Consider the following 6,101-nt stretch of genomic DNA (forward strand, 5'->3'; position numbering starts at 1 on the left):
ATAGTTTCCCTCAAGAAGTTTTGTCTCCTCACTTTTTACTTTCAAAAAAGTAACTACTCATAATTATTTCCTATGTTCTTCTGACCTATGGTTTGTTGACTGCTTCTGCTTCTTTATACTGTGTTATGTATTTTTGTCTTATTTGTTTAATAAGAGCTCTTAGTATCCTGTCTGGATCTATAATATTGTTTATATCTTCTTGAGTAAATTGTGGTTGTATTTCTTGTTATCTTTCAAGTTGTTGTATAATAGAATCTTCTAGTATAGTATTATTGTCTTCTTCAGATTCATCTGTGTCCCAAGTATTGTTTCTCTTTTTCTAAGGTTGCTATCTCTTGTAATTACTTGTTTGTCTCCTTTTTGTTGTTAGAGGTTGGTTTTCTGTAGTAGGTTTGTTGTTTAGCTGAAGTTTTTCCAACCCTTCTCTAATTTCTTTTGTACTTGAATCTGAAGCTAGAATACTAAAGTATTCTGAAGACTCTGATTTCCTTTTCATCCAGTCTTTCCACATTTGTTCTTCTTAAAGAACTATGTCTCCTGTGTCCTGTTCTTTAACTAGTATTCTTTTACTTATTAGTAAACTATACCCTAGTCTCTTTGTTAACCAGTTTTCTAAGTGTGGTGGCTTTACTACTGTTGGATGATTTATGTGAAATTCCCTAATTAACTTTACTAAATTAGTTAATCCTTTTCCAAATGGTTCCTAAGTATTGTCTATGTCTGGATAGTCTAACCATTTGATCAAATATTAATATTTGTTCCTCCTCTTCCTACTATCTAGAATGTTTTCTACTGTGTACTCTCATTCCTTGTTGATTAACTCTGAGTCTGGATTAGTATACACTTGTCTTCCTGGATATTCCTTTTCTTTGTAAGGTATTAACAATCCTGAGTAGAAAACTGGATGAATATTCATCCCTTCTAATAGTTTTAATTTGTAATTTACTACCCCCATTTGTTTTTCTATTTCAAATGGTCCTATGTACCTGTTTGCCAACTTTCTAGTTGGTACTGCTAGATTTAAGTTTTTACTATCTAGTAAAACTAAATCTCCTTCCTTTAATTCTGGAAGGTTTCCTCTGTGTTTGTCAGTATACTTTTTCATTTGTTCCTGTGATTTCTCTATTGCTTCCTTAGCATTTGCTTGTACTATTTTCATTTCCTCTAGGTATTTATCTGCTTCCTCTACATTTGACTTTCTATAGTTGAAAGTTATGTTAGGATGCCTTCTATATATTAGGTAAAAGGGTGTATGTTTGGTAGTAGAATACTACTTATTGTTATAGGCAAATTCTACTGTTGGGATAAACTCCTCCTAATCTTCTTGTCTGTAATTAATATAACACCTTAGATACTGTTCTAATTCCTGATTTACTCTCTCTGTTTGTCTATCTGTTTCTGAATGGTAAGCAGTTAATAATGCTTGTTTAATACCTAGTTGTACACATATTTGCTTAGTAAAGTTACTAGCAAATTGTGGTCCTCTATCTATAGTTATTTTCAAAGGTAATCCATGTTTTGAGAAAACATGTTGTATGAATAACTTTACTGTTTCTTTAGAATCTATTTCCTTTTTATAAGGAATAAAGATTCCCATCTTTGAAAATCTGTCTACAATTATTAGCACTACATCTTTACCAGTTTGTGTAATTAGTAATCCTGTTATAAAATCTACTGTAACATGTTCCTAGAGTCCTGTTGGAATTTTCAATGGTTGTAATAGTGGTTGTGTTTTTCCTCTCTTGTGTTTTGTCTTTTGACATATTATACAAGTGTCTACATATTCCTTTATCTAGTTAGTTATTCCTGGCCAATAATATGTTCTCTTTACTAATTCTAAAGTTTTTCTGAGTCCTAGATGTCTAGCTATAACACTATCATAATATTGTTAAACAATTCTGACTTTTTCTTCCTGTTTACCTTCCCTTAGTAACAGTATTTTATTACTATAGTTAGTTCCTAAGTCTGTTTCTGTAGTTTCTTCTACTGTCATTGTTTTAATATGTATTTCTGACTCTTTGAACATTTCCTGAGAGAGTAATACAACTTCCTGATTATCTTTTTCTTTCAACTCATAGTCAGGTCTTCTAGAGAGTGTATTTACTCTATTTTTCTTGCCTACTCTGTATTCTATTTTGAAGTTGTATCTGCTTAGTTCTAGTGCCCATCTTGCTTGTCTTCTGTTTAGCTGCTTTTTATTTTGGAAGGTTTTCAAATTAGATTAGTTAGTTATTATTCTAATTTAATGCTTGGCTCCTTCCAAATAATGTCTCCAGTTTGCTAATACCTTTATAATAGTATATAATTCCTTATCTGGTACTACATAATTTCTTTCCTGTTTACTAAAAGTTGAAGAATAATAAGCTATAGGATGTAATTCTTTATCTTCCTGTTCTTGTGATAGTATTACTAAGTATGCAAAATCTGATGTATCAGTTTCTACTACAAACTGCTTTTCATAGTTTAGCCTTGCTAATACTGGTACCTTAGCAAATGCTTCTTTTATAGCTTTAAAAGAGGCTTCTTGAGTGTCTCCCTATGTAAAAGTTCTCTTCTGTAATAGTAAACTTGATAATAGTTTTACTTTTCCAGAATAGTCTTCTACAAATTTCTTGTAGAAATTAAAGAATCCTAGTATTTTCCTACTGTCTCTCTTTGTTAGAGGTCTAGACTATTCTAATATAGCTTTTATCTTGTAAGAACCTGCTTTTAGTCTATCTTGATTAACTACAAAACCTAAGTAGTCTAATTCCTGTTTATTAAAGAAGTACTTTTCTGGTTTACAGTAAAAGTCTACTTTCCTTAATAACTGTAGCACCTTTTTGGTTAGCTCTAATAGCTCTTTTTGTGTTTGAGCATAGATAATAATATCATCTAAATATATTACTATCCCTTTACTGTAATGATTGTACTACCTGTGCATTTGCACAACATGTGTTATAGGTGCTTGTAGGTGTTTTCCTTTTTGTTCACTAGACTACTCTGTATCCTACTACATGTGTATACACATATATAAAGGGTTTTTGAGCTAAGGGTTAGGGGATTCTTTCTCCTTCTCAGTGCTCAATTACTAGGTTATCTCAGTCAGTAGTTGAGTGCACTGGTAAAGAGAGAATCTTTGCATAAGGCTAGTATACCTATCCTTACACATTTTTGACTGAACCCACCTTTCTATAAACCTGCTGGGCTTTGACGACCAGAACTGAGGGCTTGATCACCCTAATACGTTTCTCACATTGTCTAGTACTCCTTTGAATTCAAAGAAATCAGTGAGTAGTTTGCAAATCTAAATTAGAGACACATATACTCTCACTATAGTTACTAGGATACTCAGAATGCTTGAGGGATGTGAACAGATTGTTCCCCTTAATGTGGAGAGACCTCCTTGTTGATATTGTAAGAGGCAAGCATTATTCAGAAGTGCTGAAGAGCAGCTTTCCCTGAATGTAGAGAGATTTGAAATGGTGTACACTATAGATTTCAAATTAACAGAGTATACAGACAATGGACAACAAGATTATCTGTTGAGTACTGAACACAATGTGGCTACTGAGCCTTAGCAGACAATCCTGGAAGGGCCCCCAAGTCTGGAAGTTGCTATTAACATGCTAGAGAATAACTCCTTGTCTGTTACAGGCTGGAGGCAATCTAATGACCCTTTGCCAGGTGATAAGTCCTTGTCTATACAAGGCTGGAGGCACCCTGATGAACTATTACATACAAGTAATGTAGAACAAAGGCATGTACCTGTACTAGTGCATATTGTTAGACTGATGCATACTGTAGAGCAGACACTAGTGAGTGCTTACCTTACTAGGCTCACAGAAGTAGATAATAGCAGTACAGAGAGTGTAAACACTCAGGAAACTGGCATTGAGGATTCTGTCAGTAAGAACAAGGGTATTAGTAAAGGAACAATACTTTCCTTACAGTAGGAAACGTTCCAGAAGGCCAGAAAGACATTCAGAAACGTTCCTAGGCCAGAGACACTGAAAGCCATGAGTAGACTAGCCAGTCCATTCAATCAAGGAATTGATATCAAGGAATTGAACAAGAGAACTCATAAGTATGATGGTATGCATTAGGAACATGAAGGAAACATTGATTTGGACACAATCAATCCATCTAAACTAACTGGAGACAAGTTAGCTAAATGGATGTATCAGAAAGTATGTTGTCAACACTCAGAAGTTACTAAAGGAATGTTCAAACAATTGGAAGATGCTCCACTGTTTGAAAGTACACGTTCTTGGAAGAAAGATCCAGGTAAACCTGTACCTAGTAATAAGAAAAGTGCAAGAGCAAATAAAGGAAAAGCTCCAGACATTTGTAATTATGGTCAGGTAGAACTAGACAGTTCTAGCAAAGCAGATTCCAATGTACAAAGAATGTATTTTCAGGAGATAGAGTACAGACAAAATGCAGAATCAGGAAAATGGAATTTCAGAAATGAAGGCTACAGTAAGGCTCTCAGAACTCCTTAGGAATTACTGGTTCGTTTCAAGCAAGAAACATATTGCCCTAAGATAGAAAATCAAGGCAAGGACTACTACTACGGATACAACACCCTAGCAGGGCAAGGAGATGCATTGCAGAATAAAATACCTGTATATATACACTATTATACTAATGTTCAAGGATTGCTACATACACCCAGTGTGAAACACAATATTAAAATGAACAGACTGAACCCAGACATGAAACTTACAGTTCCAGATGCCTCTGATGACAGTGAAGACGAATCAGAAACTGTGAAAGGTAAAGAGAGTGAGGAAAAGAATTTCCACTACAGTTCTGTACCCTCTATCAAGTACAGTACAGATAGGAATAGCAAAGGCCACAGAAAAAGAACCACACAAGATACTACTGAGCCACAAAGCTTGAATACACTGTAGACAAATAGATCCACATCAGTGAGACCCTTAGACAACCTCACAAGAAAGAGTTATGTGAATTGTGCAATACAGAGAGTAGAAATTATAAAAAGGCAGGATCCTGACCCAGATCCAGGCAATAGCTCTTTGGATTCTTTGGATTCAAGCAGATACTCAAGTTCTAACAATAGCAATGATAGTAATGTATTATTCAAACCTACAGACATTGATTCAAGCAACTCTGAAGGTACTAAGAAGCATAAAAAGCTTGCTAAGAGGAAATAGAACAAGGAACTTCTGAAATTGAAGATACAGATGCAGAGCACAAAACCTATCGTTCCTACAGTTTATTCAGGTGAACCTAACCTTCAAAGATACACCAAGTTTGTCATGGAAGTTAATCAGTACATGAAACAATCAGGTTTACATTATTTCCCTAAAGAACAAGTGGGAGTACTACTTAATTTCATTAAAGGACAAGCTATGGACTTCTATCTACAGAAAATAGGTATGAACGAATCTTGATGGACCTTATCACAATTCTTTAAAGGTCTAATGGACTTTTGTTTCCCATCTAACTTTGCAGAAATGCTTAGGAAAGAGTTTAATACAATGAAACAAGGACACAGAGTTATACAGGAATATTTGTACAATCTAGAAATGAAAGCAATCAATCTAGGCAATATTTCTGATAGAGATTTAACCAGGAGAGCATGGGATGGACTTCATCCTAAGTATCAAAGACAATTATGGTTGGATTGGTTTGAATCCAGACACAGTTTTGTACAAAGAATTCAAAGACAGGCTTGAGAACATTGAAAAAGCAAATGAAGCTGTTAGAATTAAATGGCATACAGATACTAGAGATTGATTCTATCCTCAGAGTAACAAAGAAGACCATCAAAAAGACAGATGGAAGAAGAACAACCAGAGGAACTACAGGAATGACAATAAGAATTGACTAAAGGACAGGAATTATGATTATAATTGTAATAATTGTAACAGGCAGCACATACAGTCTAACAGTGTAAGTCCTAAAGAGAAAGACCGATCTAAGGACTACAAACCGAAGTACAAAGATACTAGGCAGAATAAGCAAGAGAACAGTAAGAAAACTTATTCTACAAGTGTAAAAAGGCATTCACAAGCTGAACTAGACAATATGAGAGCTAAAGGACAATGTTTTATCTGTAAACAGACTATGCATTTAGCTAAAGATTGTCCTAC

Source organism: Fomitiporia mediterranea (assembly GCF_000271605.1).
Source record: "Fomitiporia mediterranea MF3/22 unplaced genomic scaffold FOMMEscaffold_6, whole genome shotgun sequence".
NCBI classification, from domain to species: Eukaryota; Fungi; Basidiomycota; class Agaricomycetes; order Hymenochaetales; family Hymenochaetaceae; genus Fomitiporia; species Fomitiporia mediterranea.